The 21,614-nt window shown below is 38.6% G+C and overlaps 1 non-coding gene across 1 annotated transcript; it reads right to left on the reverse strand.

The window, feature by feature from the left end:
• Positions 1-2,009: 2,009 nt before the first annotated feature.
• LOC114095340 (small nucleolar RNA SNORA73 family) lies at positions 2,010-2,210 on the reverse strand. Its single transcript, XR_003583230.1, has one exon. It is a non-coding gene; the product is annotated as a small nucleolar RNA SNORA73 family (small nucleolar RNA).
• Positions 2,211-21,614: the final 19,404 nt, after the last annotated feature.

The following is a 21,614-nucleotide window of genomic DNA, read 5'->3' on the forward strand; positions in this document are numbered from 1 at the left end:
TTCATTTCCTTTGGTTTATAGCCAGTAGCAGGATTATTGGATCATCATGTGGTTCTATTTTTTATATTTCCCATCAAAAGTGTGCAAGGTTCCCTTTTCTTTGCATCCTTGATAGCACTTGTTGTATTTGGAATCAGGGATTGAACTTAGGGACACTCAAACACCGAGCCACATCCCCAGCCCTAGTCTGTATTTTATTTATAGACAGGGTCTCACTGAGCTGCTTGGCACCTCGCTTTTGAATTTGCGATCCTCCTGCCTCAGCCTCCCAAGCCACTGAGATTACAGGTGCACCACCATGCCTGACTTGTATTTGGTCTTTTTTTTTTTTAGTTGTTGATGGGCCTTTATTTTATTTGCTTATGTGTATATGGTACTAGGAATCAATGCAGTGCCTCACACTTAATGAGGCAAAGTGCTCTACCGTTGAGCTACAACTCTAGCCTCTGTATTTGGTCTTTTTGATAATAGCTTTTCTTACCGGGGTGAGGTGATAGTTCATTGTCATTGTAGTTTTGATTGGCCTTTCCCAGATGATTAATAATACTGACCATTTTTTCATATACCTGTTGGTTCCTTGCAGCTCTTCTTTTGAGAAATGTCTGTTTTGGTCCATTAAATTAGGTTATTGATTTGGTTTGGTTTCTCTCTCTCTCTCTCTCTCTCTCTGTGTGTGTGTGTGTGTGTGTGTGTGTGTCAATTTTTTGAGTTCCTTATATATTCTTGTGTCTCTTCACACTGTTGATTGTTTTCTTGGCTGTGTGTAGAAGTTTTTAATGAAATTTAATGTTTCCAGTTTGGCAATTCTTGCTTTTGCTTCCTATGCTTTTGGAAGCCATTCCAATGTCCTGAAGTATTTCCCATGTGTTTTATCCTAGTATTTTATACTTTCAGATGTTACATTTAAGTTTTTAATACATTTTGAGTTGACTTTTGAAACTGGAGAGAAATAAGGGTTTAGTTTCCTTCTTCTGCATGTGGACATCCAATTGCTCCAGCACCATTTATTGGAAACAATATCCTTTATTCATTGTATATTTTTAATGACTCTGTTGAAAATCAGTTGGTGGTAGATGTATGGAGTCACTTTTAGGCTCTCTATTCTGCTCCATTGGTCTATGTGTCTTTTTTTAACACCAATACCATACTGTTTTGATTATTGCATATTTGAAGAATATTTTGAAGTCAGGGATTGTAATGTTTTCTGCTTTGTTCCTTTTCACTCAGGGTTGTTTTGGCTTTTGGGGTATTTTTGCTTTTGCTGTTGTTCCATGAAAATTTCAGGATTGTTTTTCTAATTCCATGAAGGATATTCTGATAGAGATTATACTGAATCTGTAGATCACTGTGAGTAGTGTAAATACCTTGACAATATTGATTCATCCAATCCATGATCATAAGTTTTCTTTCCATTTTTAGGTGTGTCCCCCACCCTTTTTTTAAGAGACAAGGGCAAGATGAGAATTTAAACATAAAAGAAAAAATTAGAGGCTATTTGAAGTTATTCGATGGTAGAGTCTTTAGGAAGACCTCTGCAGAAATGGAACAATGTGCACAGATACAGAATTTAGAGTTCTACAGGAAAACAGAATTTCTATTCTTCTGAAATTAGGTAAGAAAAGGAGGAGTACAGACAATTTTGAAGGAGTCAGGATTTTAAAAAGTTCATGTCTGATATTCTCAAGAAACCTTGTTAATATACCAGGGCCATCTGCTGAGAATTCTAAGAGGACAAAGCAGAGGGCATACTTAAAATATTTATTTAGGCTTACAAAAATAATGAGGTTAAAAAATTAAATATTAAAGATGGAAATTGGAAAATACTTTTTTAGAAAATAATAAATTCCATAATGAGTAAAGAGTGAGTACTTATTCTTGGCCCCAGTCACCTTCTGTTTAATCATTCATGAAGCTATATATAGCAAGATGATGGTTGCTTAAAGGAATCTGAGACATTGTTATCAATAGTTTTAATTTCCTCTAAGAATAAGCCTCTTTTCTAAAAAAAACTTTGTTTCCTGTAGTTTGTCCCCTCAATCATTGTCCCCAAGACTCAGAAGTTGTAAAAAGATGCAGGTGTAGACTCGAGGCCCAGCTTCTTCTTCAACCTTGTGGAAAGAGACTGTCCATCTTGAGAAAGGACCTTATGCTCCCCTTTGCCACTTGGACAGAGCCTGGGGAAAGAGACCTCTGAGGACTAGCCATGTGAATGGGATAAGCTTCTTATTAAAGCGACTTAACTTGTTCCTAATGTGTGATTTAAGTGACTTCTTATATTGAGAAGAAGACCAGTCAAACTGAATGATCACTACTCAGGGAATCAGCAGAGCTAACCTCTCCTCGTTCAACCACCAGCTAGTCATCACCTGAAAACAGCCTCACTTCTCCTTCTTTGCAATCACCCACTTGTCCACTCCAGATCAACACTCAGGTCACCTCCTTCTACTTCACCTCCTCACCCACAACTACCCTGACCTTTGAAAAGAAAGAAGATGCAAGAGAACAAAGCATTTTGGATAAATTCCCAACAACTAGAAACTTGGTCTCTACTAATGAAGAACTCGCCCTCATAACTGTGACTATCTCCTCCATGGTCCAGAGTACTCCTGGATCCCGGGACCTTCTGGTACAAGGACTGGAACAGCATAGAAGTCCCTGAGGCTCCCAATGGACTGTAAGAAAGTGTGTTTTTATGTGTGTGTGGGTGTGTAACTATGAATGCCATGTGGAGTCTGTGCATGTATGTGTGGCGTGTGTATGAGGTATGCATTGATGTGGCACTGCCGTCATCAGTACATCCTACGAGACAAGGTAGCATTATTGGTTCATGGAAGTTTCTCCCTTGTGCAGTAAGTCAGAGGACCTCACTCCTGCCATCCTGTGTTTCTGCTTTCCCAGCCAGAAATGATCCACATCACTTTCTTTCCATTTCCTTGTTGAGTACCAATCATAAAACCCATCTTGAACCAGTAACTGTGACCCTTTGACAAGGTTTTCTCTCATCAACAACTGGGAAGGGGAAGCACCAACACTGAAGGACAGTCAGCCGTCTCTGTCACAGCCTACCTCTCTGATGCACCCTTCCTCCCACTACCACCCTAAGGATGTTAATTTCAAGCCCTGCCCAGTGGCTATGCCTGGGACAAAATCCAGGATATTCTGCTTGTGTGCAATGTTCTTCAGTAGGGACAGATGGGTCTCCTCCAAGGCCAGTGAGCTATGCAGTCCAATGAAAATTTCATTTGTAGAAGGGAAGAATGGGAGCTTCTCAGCATCCCTGGTCCAGAGCAATATGAAATCCTCACAGGGAGCAAGAACAAAGACCTCGCATCACAGCAGTTTAAGCTGTTCCTTGTTTTGACTTTGCCTCTGCTTACTCTGAGGAATTCCTTCATGCATTGCTCTCCACGGCCCCTGGTTCTGTTTACCAGCCACTTCTTGTCTGTTGTCTTCCATGGCCACATTTGAAATGAGCATTGAGAAATGTGTCCTCCTGGAGGACTACATAGATCTTCCACCCCTGTCCTGCTGATGCAGTTCAGAAGTCTTTGGGCTGGTTTCTAATCGTGAGGTTTCTAAATTCTGGAATATGTTGACTTTGCCAACATGATTCCCTGAAAAACTTAGTGGAGCTGGCTATGGTGGTACATGCCTGAAATTCCAATGACATGGGAGGTTGAAGAAGGAGGGTCACAAGTTCAAGGCCAGCCTTGACAACTTAGTAAGACCCTATCTCAAAAGAAAAAGTAAGAAGGAGTGATAGCTCAGGCTATCACTGATATAAGTGATAAGACCCTATCTCAAAAGAAAAAGTAAGAAGGAGTGATAGCTCACAGCTGCAACCTTTCTTCAAGTCAGGTAATATTTACAGGTCCCAGGAATTAAGGCCTGAGATTTGGGGGCATGTTATTCATCCTCCTAACATTAGGATAGCAGGCCATTCATTCTATCTGATGAGGGGAGCATCGAGGGTTGAGTGGTTGTGTATGCATGAAAGGAATATTATGGAATATGTGTTCCAGGGGGTGTGTAGGAGATAACTGTATTTGTGGTTTGGGGGGGACTATGTATCTTTTTTGTGTGTATGTTGTGTGTGCTATTTGTGTTTGGGAATGTGATGTGTATATACCTGACAGCATGCAATGTGTGGTTGTGTATGTTTGTAGTGTGATTGAGTGTTTTATAGAAGAATGTACATCAGTATTATATGTATGCCTGCGATATGACTTGTTGGGTATATGTAGTGTAACTATGACTTAAGTGATATTGTGTAGCATGTGAGGGTGCTTGTACATCAGTGAGTTGTGAGGTTGTAAGTGCTTTGTGTGTTTGTGGTACTATGGTTCTATGGTAATGTGTTTGCAAGACCAGTGCATGGTGTGTGTGTGTGTGTGTGTGTGTGTGTGTGTATATATACACACACATACACACACACACACACACACACACACCATGTGCATGGTTTGGTGAGTATTTGTACACATGTGTATATGTACTCTGTGTATGTGTGCAAGATTCCTTGAAGCCTCAGTTCAGCACTTCTATAACTCCCATCATGACTAATACTTCATCAATAACCTTGCAAAATCCAGATTTAGCAACAGCCAAAACTTACAAATAAAAAAACTTCCAGCTTTGAAGCTCCTAGCGCCAGAATCTTTGTAAGTTAAACATAGTTTCCTATTTTCTTCTGTCCCAGAGGACTCCTTTTGGCCCCCATGCCCTCGTCCCTCCTTAGGACTTTAAGGAATTTACTGGTCTCTCCCCAAGAACTCTGAGAGAGAGGAGTTTTCAGGGATAAACTGTGAGCTGTGTCCTTGCATGCAATAGACAATGTCATTCCAACCCTGTGGGTGCCTGATTAACAAGGTGAAAAATGCGAAGGGGTGGGTTGGGATTTGGAGGGGAGGGGAATGGAAACACCTGCTCTTTGCTCTGTTGTCTCTACTTTGGCAAAGCGAACAAAAGCCCAAGATTTTCATATACATGAGGTTGCCTTTGTTGTAATATCTTGTCATTTAAATTGAGTCTTTAATGTGCAGTAGATTTCCCGCCCCCTCCCAAACTTTCACCATCAAGAAGAATCCAGTATCAAAGGAGTGCAGGCACTCAATTTCACGAATCAATAAACACAGCTTCTGCATTAATTACCATTTTCAGCTCCTTGGAAAAGAGTGACAAGAATTATCAGGAAGATATTCATTATTGCTGGGCTTTATCTGATGGAAATGAATTTCTTGCTACTCAAAAACTGAAGATTCCCAAATGAGAGCAAGCTATCACTTGAGGGATTAGGACTGGCTACTTCTAGAAAGTTCCTCAAACATTTCATTAGTAACATTGGGCAACAGGTAAAGCTTCTCCTTCATGCAGTCTTCTCTCATGAGCAACCTGATTCGGTATGATGCTCTTTCTAGTTCTGCCTTTTGATAGCCAATTCAAGCCTCTGTTGGTCACAACCATACTATGTGACCCCATAGTCAATCTATCCCAAGCCGGTCAATATCCTATGCTAATAATGATGGCAACTCATGTTCACTGGAGCTGAGTTCATGGCAAGAGTTTAATTTCTGCTCTAAGACCCCATAGTTGCCATAGGATCTGTCCTTCCAAAATCAAGGTTGGTCAACTCTTCCTTTAATGTCACCAGTTTCCTTTCTTTCTTTTTTTTTTATAGGCTAGGAAGGATTAGTTTCTGTTTCTTGAAACCTAAAGAAATTAAATTAGTATTTCCTTTGGGATGGAGTTTAATCACCAGGGTAATTATATTTTTAGCATGTTGCTGAAAGTAAGCCGTAAATCCTCCTGGAGAAGTCTCAGGGTTTCCAATAGATAGATTACCTTCCCCACGTCCCTCATATTTTAAAACAAATTACAGGAGACTTAAGAATTCATCACACTTTACTCAGAGACTTGACTCTTTTCATACCAAAGTGCACTTGCAGTTGGGGAACCCTGGCAGGAGATAAAATAGAAAGTAGACAACAGGACTAGAGAGACCTCTGTTCAAGTCCCCAGAGGCTTCCCCCGACTCCTCCTCAGGCAGCTTCATAGAACATTCCCCGAGGACACCAGAAGGCGACTTTCCGGCAAGTTCTACAACCTCATGTTTCAGTGACTTCTGTGCCATCTAGGGAGCCCCAGCTCCGGAGGGTCCTTTACAGTGTTGTCTGGAACTTGGCCCTGGATTGGTCCTTTCCTGACTGCCCTTTAAATCTGCTGTTCCTGTGTTCTTTAGAGTTATCTTAATTTCCTATTAACCAATCCCTCACTATATCAATCCCCTGTTAGAGTTTATCATTTTTATACTAACTTTATTTTAAAATGCCTGTATTATTTCTCTCTCCTAGGTGCACCCTGACTGACTGATGGAGTTAGCATCCCCATTTTAGAGAATTAGTACCCCAATTCTGTCTGACTCCAAAACCTGTTCTACCAGACCTGGAGGATCCCACATATATTCAGTAGTTTAATAGGGCAATGTCAGGCAAAGCCTTTAGTTTTAATGTCTTCTAAACTACTACTAGTAGTAGTGATTTGTAGACCCAGGCCAGTTTGCAAACTGTTTTTTTGCTGTAGAATTCCCACCCCCTCCCAAACTTTCACCATCAAGGAGAATCCAGTAGCAAAGGAGGTATCTCCAGCTGGAGATAATTCTCAGTGTTCTTGCAGGTGTGCAATGAGATAAGGACAAAAATTGAAACAATACTGCTACTGCTGTGATTTGGATGTGGTTGGTCCCCCAGAGGTTCATGGGCTGGAGGTTGGTCTCCAGCGTGGTGACGTTGAGAGGTGATGAAAACTTTAAGAAGTGAGGCCTAGATTAAGGTGATCGAGTCTTTGCCTCAAGTCATTGATGTTCACACAGTATGACGAACGTAGTTATTAATACTGTATTGTACATTTCAAAATTGCTAAGAGTAAGTTTCAAATTTTCTCACTACAAACAATTCAAGGTGATGGATTGATGGAGATGATAATGTGAATAACTTAATTATTCTGCATTGTATTCATAAAGCATAACATTACTTTGTATTCATAAATGTATACACATATAAATTGTCAATTTACTACTAAATTTTAAAGGAAGAATTTAATACTACTATAACATTCAAATCTGTTTTCCATCTTTATCGTATTTTTCAAAAATACAGCTCCACAAAAGATTGGTAATCAAAACCAGAAAGACAAAAAACAAAAACAAACAAACAAAACCTCACTAGTTCCTTTGCCATAGCTTTCAAAACCTAGGGCTCAAGATTAAGTGTAAAAGAAATTTTTTTATTCTTGAATAAAAAACTGAAACTTTACTATCAGGAAAGGGATAAAAAGAGACCATAAGAGTTATAATTATTCCCAATGCACAAAAGTGCAATCATGCACATATAAGATTCATGATTTTTTAAAAAATTTTTTAGTTATACATGGGCAAAATATCTTTATTTTGTTTATTTATTTTTATGTGGTGCTGAGGATCTAACTCAGGATCTCACACATGAGAGGCAAGTGCTCTACCGCTGAGCCACAACCCCAGCCTAAGATTCATGATTTTTGCTTAGTTTTTGAAAGTATGCAGAGCTATAGAGACTTTACAGAAGCATTTTTAAAATTGTGTGTGTGTGTGTGTGTGTGTGTCTGTGTGGTGCCGAGGACTGAACCCACGGCCTTGTGCATTCAAGGGAAGAACTCTACCAACTGAGCTACATCCCCAGCCCTAGAGAAGCATTTTTGATGTCACAATGTTTTAACCATATTAGTATAAGCATTGATGTATTTCCTGATATCTGTTCAATAATCACTTAAGGAAACTTCAAGAAAAAAGCCTAGATATTTTTTAAAAAGCAAACAGTTATATTTAGCTATATGAATTATTTTATTCACATGAATGTTTATATAAGTATATGAAAAAATATGATATGAATACATATTCTTAGTTGCCAGTACATTTCCTTTTTTATTTCAGTCTTACACTTAGATTTTAACATATTAACTAGTTATCTCATATTTACTGAAGGACAACTATATGCATAGACCTGAGAAGTCTTTGTGGACAATACAGAAATAAAATGAAATAGGCTTATATTGTTCATAATTAATCTGATTCAATTATGGTTATAAATGAAAATGCAAATATTCCAGAAGTTTGGAAAACACGGTTCTATGAGTGAAAACGCAAAAAACAGAGTTCTATAAGGTTTGAAATGATCAAGTTATGCAAAGGGAAGTTTAGAATTGGTCCCCAATCATCCTTATGAATAAGATGATCTGATTTGAAAAATATCTTCTCCGTGACTGCTAAGTAGAGGCACAATTATTGAAGAAGGAAGAAAAAGATTTTGAGGATAGAGGTAGAATAAATTTAATGGCTATTCTATATCTCTTGCAAACATATATCACTTAATAGAATTCCTTAGTGGAAGAGCTGAACTACCAATATAATGACAGCTTCTCCTTTTTACACATGCTTTTAAAAGATTTTGTTGACACATTACATACCTTCATGTCTTCTCAATCAAAAGATACTAAATATGTTACTTTTGTCAGGGGAAAAGAATCAGGAACACTGGGGTCTATGCCTCTAGATTTCAGAGAATGCATCTGGTGGCCCTTTGTTTTCTTTGTTTACAATTTAGATTATTTTGCCACTTTTCTTGCAGGCAGGCTCTATTTTCTTCCTACTTTATATTTGAAGCCTTTGCCTTTACAACTATAAGTCTCTGCTCTCTGCTATTTATTCCTTTTGTACTGATATAAAATAAATCACTGAATGTATTAGAATTATGTGCAGACTAAGGGAAAATGGGCTTTGAGTGAAAATATGAATTGCTCATGATGAACTTCAAGTCTTGGATATGTATTCCTGAGCTCCACTTTTATTTTAAAAGTATACTAAAATTTTTTGATAACTTATCATAGAAAATTGAAAAGAAAGAAAATCTAAATAAGCACAATGTCATTTGATGAACAATAATTTGATTTCTATATTTCAAAGAAGCTGAGGTTGTCAGACAGGTAGACTTCAGATAGTGCTGTTACAGGGTTCTGTCACTGCTCATGTAAGACAAACCTTAAAAAGAAGTGCACTGACTCCAAGGAAATGTGACTCCCCATTTCTGCCTTCTCTCTTGACATCTTTCCAGCAGATTCGACTCTGCTCCTCAGCCTCCCCTGACCCCAGAGAGTCCAAGGTTGCAAGGCTCATCCTAGGCAGAGAGATGCACCCTTTCAACTCGAGGTCAAATTTGCTATCCTTCAAATGCTTCATTGTCAAAAGCACGATCACCCTCATTTTAGATCAAAGCATTTATATTCTATATAAAGAAATGCTGTTACTTTCAATCTAACAAACCCATCAGATTTAGTGAGTGATTTCACTGAAGCAAAACTATTAAGAAAAATTGTGCAGCTTATTTTTTAAATGAAGAGAAAATGTAGTACTTGATAGCATCTGATAAGCCTTGGGAAGAAGCATCCTGCTGATCCATTACAGTTGTGTGCAGGAAAGATACAGGATACAGGGTGAGAAAATCACCCCATTCCTTAGAAACAGATCATAGTGAGCAAAGAGCACTGATTAAAGATGATCGTAGTGAATAAAGTCAATTTATTCCTCTGTGGTCCTGTCTCATCATCTTAACTGAGAGCAAGCTGTGTGCTCCTGAGATATTTAACTGTCAGCCATAAAATTTCTGTTTAAACTCTCAGAAATATAGCTCTAAGCCACAAAGCATAGAAGCATCACAAAGCTCATAAAACTTTTGATTTATGAAACAAAATACATTCCCATAATTTGTGAAAGAACACCCTCAGCCTTATTCCCATGATATTTTTTATTTGGACATCATTCATTCCCTTCTGTTATCAAATAACCTTACACCTTTGTATCCAGCTTCTTCCTTGAAGATCTGTGGAGTAAAATGTGTCTGCAGATTCTAATCTACTTGCTCAACTGGAAACCCACTTTCCCTCACACTCCTAAATGCTGATCTGAAAATTCTTAAATACTGGTCTGCAGAAGCCTGAGTAAAACAAGGAAATAGAAATGTTCATTCAAAAAGAAATGTTCATTCAACAAATTATTCTAAGCACCCATAATATGCCAGGTTACCAGTCAACCCCTCTGGACACCATTGTATTTAACTTTGAAGATAATTTATTCTGATGTCATGTTCTTCCTAGTGTTTGGGGCATTAAAAATGGTGATACAAAATGGAAGTTGGTTCTTGTTAACATCCTTACTTGGCAAAATAAAATCTTGGCAGCCTCATACCAGTTCCCTCAAAGTTTTGCAATTTTGCTGCTCCATGAAATCCCACAAGGCCACACCACTAATTTTGCTCCTTCTTCAGACTATTTGTTCCTCACTATAGATCCAGCACCTCACACCCTGGCTTGAAACTTATGCTTATTCAATAGAAGACTACGGGATGGATAAATAGATGAGTCCATATCTCTGAACCAATTTACTGATTAGGAAGACCCAAAGGAACAGGAAAATCAAGATGTGCCAGTTTTGCCTGATTGGAACAATCACCTAGTAAGAGTAATAATTAACAATAATAATAACAATAGCAATGTTCTCATTTTTGCTAGCCTATACTATCCCAGCTCTCAGAACCCTGATATGTTAACTTATGTAGACCTCAAAATTAATTTCTAAAGAAAATAGTTTCTAACCTCATTTTACAAAGCGGCAACTGAGTCACAGAGGGAAATAGAAATGTGCTTCAATGGAGGAGTCCCAGATTTTTTAAGAATGTTACACTGCCTCTTTTTTTTTTAAACAAGGAGAATGGTAAGAAAATAAACCAGAAAGGAGTAACATCAAACAAAGATTATGTTTATTTTCAAATTTTAGGTTGCTGTTTAGTGTTCATTCAGTCCTCTGTAGGCCTAGCACTGTGTTCTGCTCACAGTAGGCACTCAAAAGCACGTGTGGCTTTAATGAAATTATTTTGAAGTGGCTAAAATCTGAATCTCATAGGCGCCTACTGCCGATCCACACAACTGAAGTAATTGAGCACAGGGTTAAGCAGGGGGACAATTCCTGACATCGAAGAGCATCTTGAGGGTTGAAAGTAAATAGGCATTGAAATCCCCTGAGGCTCTGAAGACTCAATCAATTATGTCAGGAAAATGCACCACCTCCAACAAAGCATTGAGCAAAATCCTCATTAGGCAGTGCTTTCTTTGTGCACTGAAAGCACAATATTAGCAGTACTTACCCAGTGGCTGTTCAAAGTTATATAAATTATTGTCATGACAACTACATCTCCAGCAATAAAATTATGAAACCACAATTTTCCTGGCAGACAAAAGAAGCCCTAACAGCTACCCAGAATGAGTTTAATATGTACTCCACAGCAGTCACCACAGACAAGGCACCTGTCTGTAGATGCAGGCATTCCCCCACCTTGAAATGGAGTGCACCAGAAGACGATGGGTGGTGTTTGAACTTCAGAAGGGATTATCCCCACAAGCCAAAACATAAATGATGTTGGAGTTTCATACTTAGCCACAGATGCATAAGTAACCTCCGTTACTTATTAGCTCAAATGCCCTGCATTTGGTGGGAGGAGGGGTATAAGAAAATGCTGTGCCTAGATTGAAAATCAAGCGATGGAAGTGAGAAATGTCCTCTGAAGAAACTCTGGATGGTGTACAGGTCTTCCAGTCAGACCACACTGCTTGGTTTTCCAGCTTTACTCTGCTGAAGAACTTCCATCTCTCAGCCATCTGCTGTGTAACTCTCTCTGTTCCGCTTCACACACTTTTTCTCTTTCCCAACTTTCTGGGCTCTTCTGAGCCCAGGATCTCTGGACAGGTTGCTCCTTCTGTTTTGAAAACCCCTCTCCTCTGCCCAGGTTCCCCAAGGCATGGAGCTATCCCTATTCGTCATCACATCTCAGCAAGTGCCATCGAGATGGAGCCCAGCCCTCCTCATCAAGCAGTACAGCACCCCAGAGTGGGAATTGATCTCAGCCACAATTATTAGCAGTTAGTACTGTTACTATCAGAGTACAATTGCTCAACTGAGACATTTCTGAGACAATATTCCCAAACAATTACAAGGTCTAAGAATCATGTGAATCATACATCCTGAGAAACCTATTGTAGGTTGAAAATACCAGAAGTGTAAAATGCATTTAGCACACCTAGGCTACCCATCACCATAGCTTAGTGATATAGCTCACCCTAAAGGGTTAGCTGTTTCTCCTCCTTATCACAGGGCTGAACAGGAGAAAGAGGCTCCTACTGCATATTGCTAGCCCAGGAAAAGAGCAAAATTCACAGTATAGTTTCTGCTGAATGCACATCACTTTTGTACCAATGTAAGGTTGTAAAATCGTAAATCAGCCCACCATAATTCATGGTGGTCATTTGCATCTCTTTAATCCTATCTCCCCAACTGAACTACAAGTTCCATAATGTCAGGGTCATTGCTTGTCCTGATCCCTTCTAGGTTTCCATTACCTACCACTGCTTGTGTTCCATATTTATTGTATAAATGTATTCTAAAATTGATCTTCTTCTTTTCTTGATAAAAATGTAATATTCTCATGATTCTTAAACCATGCAGTGGTTTGGGGATGTTGTCTCAGAAATGCAACAAAGGAAATGTTGGAAGAGTCAAAACTAATGGGCAAAGGCATTTTCTACCTGCTCTCATTTCCAGGGGTGAAGGAATTGGTGGGGAAGCATCATTGCATCATGCAGTTCCTTGAAGTGATCAGGAGGCTGTGTCATGTGGATACACAAGGCTGGCAGAGAGGGAGGACAGGGAGGAATAAAGGGGAAGCATAGACAGCAATTCATTTGTTTAGTACAAACACAATTTAACTCAGGAAATGCAGTTTGGGGGAAGGATTGCATGGATTTGATAAAATTAGTTTAGTTTAGCCTAGCCCCCCCCCCTTTTTTTTAATTGATGTAGCTTAGCTTATTTTACATCTTTTCTTCGTTCATGTAATTTTTTCTGGAGCCCTGCTGTGTACCAAGTCCTGAATTAGGTCCCAAAGATACAAGATTAACAAGACAAGCACTATTGTAAAACTCGTAAGGAAGAAACAGCACAAATAACTATGAGACATTGTCAGGCGTGGGCCAAAACTGATCCGAATTAATAAACCGCAGCAGAGGCTTGGCAAAGTGAGAGAGGAAAGGCGAATGGGTGCTGGGCAGAAGCGGCTTTCAAGCTGAGACTTCTTTGGGTGAAGGGAATTTGTCTCTCCAGCAAGCAAGGAAGAGGAGGGAGGGAAGAGTACTGGCCAGGCAAGAGCACTGGGTGCTTTGAAGAAGAGGAGAGCTTCTCTGGGGCCAAAACAGAGAATGCAGATTTTTGGAGAAGCAGCAATAAGCCTGGAAAAGGAGGTAAGCTAGACCCTAAGGAGCCTGGGAAGCCATGAGTTTAAAACTCCTTGCAGATTCATGATTCTCAAAATCCTAAGAAACAGAGCTTCTTTCAAGAAGTCTTATCTCAAAGTGCAGCATAGGAAGAACAAAATGACATCGCTTTTCAGGGGGCCACAGAACTCCCAGCCTACCCTCTGCCCACCGCCTAAGGGCCCCCTTTGAGCTCCAAGACCTTTGGAAATAAAATGTGTGGACAGTGGAGAATTGTTCAGGCAGAGCAGGGACCCAATAAATGGATCAGTGAGTCATCTGAACAAGTGAAGCTTTCATTTGTTACTTTAATTTTTGCTTTTGACTGTATTGGCAAAAGAACAGCACGGCAAGGGGCAGCCATACTGATTAGCAAGCAGCATGTCGGGGTGACAGATGGAAGTGTTCTTATTGCTGTGGTCTCAGAATATTTTCCATTCCCTCCCTCAAGCTCCCAAAGATACTCTTTTGTTTTCCCAGGATTCAGGAATGAAATATAAAATTATTCCTGTCCTTCCTTATCCATGGTCTCATTTTCTGTGGTTTCAGTTACCCATGGTCAACCACAGGTCAAAAATATTAAATAAAAAATTCCTTAAATAAATGATTTTTAAGTGTTCAATCACACTCTGTTCTGAGTGGCATGATGAAATCCTGCAATGTCTGTACAGTCCTGCCCCCGAGGTGACTCCCCACTTGCATGACATATTTGTGCTTCATGTGCTGGTCACCCAGGGTACATTTCAATGGCAGAGCATTGCAGAGCTTGCCATCAGATAAACCTTATTTTACCCAATAATTACCCATAATTACCCCAAAGCTCAAAGTAATGAGGCAAAAGGGGCATCTGGCTACAAAACATGGAAGAACAGTTTAACTGTGATACTGTGTGGCAAAGCTGCAGGAGATACAGGAACAAACAACATGTATGGTTCAGAACTATCCAGTTGTAGGCACCCACAGGGGGCCCTGGAAATTATTGTCTGCAGGTGAAGGGACACTACTGGGGTCTCCAAGCAGAAGTTGCCCCCCTGACCTGCTCAGCCAAAGTGCAAACCAAAACTGGTTCTTGGTGAGAAGGAAGAAGTCCAATGAGGGAGAACAAAGAGCCCTCCCCAAACCATAGGGAAGCCTAAGATTAGAGGCAGAGACAGACTACAAATTTCATGGGTCTGAAGATTAAATAATTTAAAAATAAAAAAAATCCAAAATTATGAATGCACAATTAGTTAAGGAAATTAATTTAGAAGTAGAGAAGAAACCATAACAAATGATAAATTTTGAAGAAATTTAAAAATAGAAAATATCATGAATCCAATTAATATAACAATATTTTTATTTATGAACTGGCCTGCACACCAATATCATGTGAATTTCACTTATTTTTTTCAGTTGAATATTTTTTTATGTCTCTTCATATGAGAATTATGTATTTTCTATAGAAATGTAGATAAGCCAAGGAGAGAGAGAGCTGGGTCAAATGGTGAATCCATTCCCAATTTTCCAAGAAATCTCCATACAGCTTTCCATATTGGCTGCACCAATTTGCAGTCCCATCAGCAATATATGAGCTTACCTTTTTCCCTATATCCATATATATACTACAGGGACACAGTCACATTAATGTTTATAGCAGCACAATTCACAAGAGCTAAACTGTGGAACCAACCTAGATGCCCTTCAATAGATGAATGGATAAAAAAAATGTGGCATATGTACACAATGTAATATTACTCAGCAATAAAAGAGAATAAAATCATGGCATTTGCAGGTAAATGGATGGAGTTAATGCTAAGTGAAGTTAGCTGATCCAAAAAAAACAAAAGCCAAGTGTTTTCTTTGATATAAGGAGGCTGATTCATAGTGGGATAGGGAGTGGGAACATGGGAGGAATAGATGAACTCTAGATAGGGCAGAGGGGTTGTAGGGGAAGGGAGGGGGCATGGGGTAATTAATGATGGTGGAATGTGATGATCATTATTATCCAAAGTACAGGTATAAAGAAATGAATTTGTGTGAATACACTGTGTATACAGAGATATGAAAAATTGTGCTCTATATATGTAATAAGAATTGTAATGCATTCCACTATCACATACAAATAAAAAATAAATTAAAAAAAGAAAGAAAAAAATAGAAATGTAGATGAGCCAGTCCTTCTTCCACAATGGTCCATGAAATTCTGTTATATTATTGTCTAGCTATTATTGAAAGTTTAGAAAGGTTTCTTTCAGCTTTACAATTCCTTTTGGTAAAATCATGTTAAATTTTCAAACTATCAAATTCATAAAAACCTCTATCAATTTTCTTTTATATATGAGCCATAAAATTGCAGGTCATTTCTTTTGTGAGGACCAATTTTAAATACACTTTCAACTGATGACACCCATTGCCCAGGCTGTCAATGATGTCTTCATTGTAATGAAAACACATTTATAATATGATCATTAAAGTCACTATTTTATGTCAAAATGGCAAGAAATTTAAGACTTTTTCAATGTGTTCCTGAGCCACTTATTTTCATTAATTAGATTATTAAATAATCCAAAGCTATTCATTACTTGTGTTTATCACTTTCACACAGAAAGAATTTTTGGCTCACAAAATAATTAAAAGTCATTCATGGGGTTTGTGAGAACAGCAGCCCACAAACACCAACTAATCGCATGCAGTGTAGACATTAGAATAAAGTAGAGATTTTTCGTGTCTATTTACATACTTAATTTAACACTTCTTCACATTAATTCTAATAAATAGTTTGGAATAATTAAATTATTACAAATTGATTTATATTTTTGTTTTGACATTTTTTTCTAAGTGTACATACAAAAGTTAATCAAATGTGATAATTTATTCAGTAATTCTCATGATTTTAATAATTATCATTATTTAAAGAACATCATTTTCTGCCGCAGTCTGGCTGGGCACAATCAGGAGCCACTTGTCAAAAGAAACTAACTTTATTTTTAGAACCACACACACCAAACAAAACAGCCTCTCAGGAAAAACCCTCAGAGCCCCAACTGCCACCACCGGCTTCCCACAAGCCTCTCTCTCCAACACAAGCCTCTCTCCACCTCCCACAATCCTCCTGCTCTTGAGGCCGATTGGCTGGGTCTCATGGGCGGAGCCAAAAAAGTCCCCCAATGAGCAGCTCCGTGGTCTGAAAGGGCAGGGAAACAGCCCAATGAGCATCACCGCAGAGGAGCCAATCAGCTAGATGTTGCTGGGGCCGCTGTGAGCCAATAGTTGGAAGTTTGCTGGCAGCTGGAAGTTTGCTGGGGCCCCTTCCGCTGTGGCTCTCAACAATTTTCACTGGGCCCTCTGAATGGCTAATCTCTTTCACCTAAAAATTTGAGGTGCAGAACTGCTCTTTTAAATACTTAAAAACAATCCTGAACATCAGTAAGAAAACTGGTTTCTTTTCTCTATTGTCCAAAGTATTCAGCTGGTACATTTGTATTGATAGATGTGTGATTGCAAACCTTCTTATCTGTGGGGTCCCCCTGGCTTTCAAGCAGTTACATCTGTTTATTAGAGCACTTTATAACTATGCAGCATAGGTGGTGTCTTATCTTGGACTCCCTAGCTGGCATCTCATAGCAGTTTGAACATTGTTTTTTGTTGTTGTTGCTGCTGTTCCTAATGCCAATTTAAAAACTTAATTTTGTCATTCATTGTATGTTCTCTTAATTTTTATGTAAATATTTATTACAGAATCTGGAGGGACAACTTTTATTAAGCAGTGCTGAAGGAAATTTATCAGGACAAATATGATATTTATCAAGGTTCGTTAATTTTTCAATAAAGCCATTGTTTAAATTTCTATACACACAGGTGACCTAAAAATTGGGTTTTTCTTTACTATTTCCTTTCTCCTTCTGTCTTTTCTTTCTGCCTTGGGAAAGTATTAACTTCTTTATCTTTTCTGTTCATATTCTTATTATCTGTTCATGTTTTTGTTTTGTCTTGTCTTTCTTTCATGGTTTTATGTTTTGTTTTGTCTTTTTGTTTTTAGGTACTGGGTATGGACCCCAGGGCCTCAGGCACGCTAGGCAAGCACTCTACCACTGAGCTACATCCTCAGCCCTGGTTATTTTCTTTTTATAATTATGAATTTTTAGTTTCAGCTCCAATGGCTTTTTTTTTTTTTTTTGTCCTGCCAAATCTTGACTTTTTTTGTGCCATAGTGTCTTTTGCCAAAATTGTCTTTTATGTCTGGTTTTCATTAGAATTCTCTCTTCCCATAGTGTCTGGAATTTTATATAATTAATATATCTAGATAAAAATGTACAGAATTAATCAGAAATGAAGCACTCATCTGAAAATAAATCAACCAAATTATTTTTAGTCTGCCACCACGTTGCAGTGAACTCTATAGTTGTACAATAATGATTTTGTAATATCAAGTAAACATTAGCACATAAATGATGACTGTGACGAGGCCATCACTGGACCACTTGTTTCTTCAGGGTGCTTTGTGTGTTGCTGGTAATTCTGTACGCATGTTCAACTGGAACACCCAAATGATTTTGGGACAATATGCCTCACATGCACACTCAGATGTGAGGTAATATTGGAGGATGCCCAAAACATGATTTCACATCCCAAAATACTTCATATGGATAGTACTGACGAAGGGAGAGTAGTTGTAATACTTTGTAAATACAGAAATTCTGATAAATAATTTTTTATAATTTTTCATTTTTAAAAAATGCATGTGATATTTAAATCATGGTACACAATGCATTAACAAGTGCTGTCCTCACAGAGACTCTCTTGACTAGATGTCAGTAGGGATTGCTTCAACACCAAATGTCTAATGAAGGAAGGAATTTCCCAAAGACTAGTTTCTTGCTCTAAACTTTTCACACTTCATTTCTCCTCTACTACCCATATATTTTGGGTGCCCTAGGATATGTTCACATCACAATCTACCTCTGGTCCCACACCACTTTTAACAATGCTAAATGAGTTGTGGGAGAATTCTTGGAAGCCATTCCTATTCTCAGACAGCTGGCACTGATACATTCATGTTCAGAAGGCTCTGACCATGACTGCCACAAACTAATACTTCCTCAATTCAACTTTCACTTGGCATGTTTTTCACACCTACAAGCATGTTTCCATGCCCACAAACACTCTCAAGTGACCTGATATGAGAAGAAATCAGAATGAAGGCAGTGGTCTCAACTAATCATGGGTCAAATATCTTACTCTGAAGAGTCATGTAAAAGTACAACTATGTGAACACATTGCTGTGGACTTTTCAATGATTTGAGAAGGGTCCTTTACAAGCAAGGTGACTTGTGTCAGTTTTGTTAGCTTTATAGTGAATCCAATTCTGGTCAAAGGAAGGTGAAAAAAAAATCTCTTTCAGAAATCAAAGGGAACAAGTCATGCCCAGCAAGCACCTCAGAGGAGAACAGCTAACAGGACTACCTAAGCAGGCTGAGACCTGGGCATCAAAATGTTCCCTCTTCCCATAAAACATAGAAGCCATATACACACTGACTTTTAAAGACTTAAAAATCTTGAACAGTTATGATCTTACAGAAAACTCAAGGAGCTACCTTGAAATCAGGTTTTTGTCATTACTATTACTATTACTATTTTCTAATAAACTAGAAACTTCCTCCTCCTCAGAAATGACGAGCTTATCACTAGCCTGACAAGAGGGGTGTTCAGGGTAGACTATTGGAAAATAAAGAAATGCAACATATCTTGCCTGCCATGGTTGCAAACCATGTGCACAATAATCTCAATACTCTCTCTGTTCTATTATTTCCAATAGCACCTCAATAAGCACATCATTATAAATAAAGTCATGACACTAGCTAATGAAGATATTAAGGACATTATTTTCACTGAAACTAATTTCAAGGATAGTCCATGACACCCCAGTGGTATTTATTTGTCTTTTACTTTCCATCAACCCTATAAAAAGTGACTTGCTTCCAGCTCTATAGTTTCTTCTTGGGTTCTTCATCGTTTAGGCTGAAACAGTCTGGAAACACTTTATTGAATAAAGTACAGTTGTATTGCTTTGCACTTGGGTTTTTCCAAGCCCTTCTGCTGCACAGTAATCAGAGACCTGTGATTGATCTTGTACCTCCATGAACATTTCTGGATAGCATCATCATGTTTACAATGTGCCCTGGTTTCCAGCCAGCACTCAGAGAACAGTGAACACCGCATTCATGGCTTCCGCAAAGAACACTGTAAAATATTGTTACAGAAACAGCTGCCCAACAAATAATCAGTTCCCTGAAAATGCTCTTATTGAGTTGAGCTCCTAGTGCTGAATAAAGTACAGATTATATATTCGCCAACTGATCTGAAACATGACGTATTTTGAATTATACCAGCACATGTAAATTATACCAGCACATTTCAACCTGTGACTAGTATGTTGCTATCAACCTGTAACACTGGGCCAGAACTGGGGGAAGGAAAAGGGTGGAGGGGCAGTAATGTGTTGCTCACTACCATTCATTTCCTGGAGAAAAGCAAATTCTAAGTGTCCAAATGAAAATAAATGGTACATAAAACAAGATGTTAGTAATAACTATTCTGAAACCTAAGACCCAGTTCCAGTCTGCCATAGGGTAAATATACATCAATTTTTCATTCAGATTAAAAGAAAAGCTATGAGCGCTCTGCCACAATTTAAAGGGTGATGGCATTGCAATCTTTTCATGTCCCGGGGAAACCTCTCTCTAGAATCTCTAAGAAATCCATGTCCTTAAAAGTGATGTGGTCACTCTGAGCTAATATTATGCTGCATAAACAGGGATTTGGAATGAACTGCCATGCTCAACAGCCGAGGTAAGAGATGGTACGTGGTAGACCTCTCTGCGCTCCTTCTTACCAGATACCACAGATGCCTCTGGCTGAAAGAGGACTGGACAAAAGTAATGATTTTTCTCGAAAACTAGTTGTGCTCACTTCTGTTTCAGATGCTGTGATTTGAGTGAAGGTCCCCTACAAGAAAGTAGGCATGTTCACAGTTGGAGCTGGATCATCTGGAAGCAATGATATTCTTCCATCACTCCAAATGCACTACTTCTCAAGAAGGTTAAATATCCAAGAACAGCTTCTTCTGAGCACAACCCAAGCTCTGTCGCTTTGTGATGTTGTACAAATAACTTGTCCTTCTAAGTCTCAACTTCTTCCTCTTTTTAATGGACTTAATGCTATCTATTATTTATTACTTTTCTCTTATATTAGGCAAGATAAAATATGTAAAGTGCTTGACTCATCATAGACCCTCAAAAAAATGAGACTATTACAACTCCAAATGGGACTTGGTAAATCTTTAAGTTTCAGAGTCACCCATTCAGTCATTCTAAAGAATAGTTACAACTTATTCATCAAACAAACATGGAATACCAACTCACTCTGTGCCTGGTGTTAGAATGGGCAGTAGGAGTGCAACTGTAGGCAAGATACAGTTCTGTTTTCCATTCTGCTTCAAAGTGCCAATTCCAGGCAAGTCTAAGCATGACAAGTTCTTGGCAGGGCTTGTGCCCCCCCACCCCCGCCCACCCTACATCCCTCTCTCTGTCATAGAGACAGCCTCAAGGAGGCCTAAATGACGATCATATGAAACAAAGCAATCATCACTCTTCACAAATTAAGAAAAAAAATTTGCTTAAAACTATTTAGAACTAAGTAGAGAAAACAGCTCTATAGACTTTATAAACATTGAAGACTGTAATGTTTATAAAGACTGAAATTCAAATAAATGAGCTTCTTTTACAGTAATATAGCATTTCCTCGGGGATCTGCATTACAAGGTGAGGCCCCTGTCCCCCAACATGGTCCTCTGATATGTTAGCCCTGCTAACCTGCATCATTACCATAATGCCATTAAACACCCAGTTCATCCAAACAACTCTCTGGCTTCTGAATCTATACATCTCATTGTTGTTCACTTTCTCATGATAAATAACTGTAAATAGAGAATTAACTCCTTATGAAGATAGGAAAGCTGCAGGCACCTGGTTAAATTGAATTTCCCATCACAAGTTAATGAATTACCATTTTGTTTCTCAAATGTCAGACATCATTGCCTCAATCAAATAATTTTACTGAGTGCCCAAGAAGTACCATGTGATATTGTAAATTTGGGAGATAGAATATTGAATAAAACAGATTTTAAGTCTCCGAGGAGCTTACATTCTGATTATCAGAGAGAGATTTTTTCTATTCTTCAAGAAGCTGGCTCT

The sequence above is a fragment of the Marmota flaviventris genome, chromosome 6 (genome assembly GCF_047511675.1).
Source record: "Marmota flaviventris isolate mMarFla1 chromosome 6, mMarFla1.hap1, whole genome shotgun sequence".
NCBI lineage: Eukaryota > Metazoa > Chordata > Mammalia > Rodentia > Sciuridae > Marmota > Marmota flaviventris.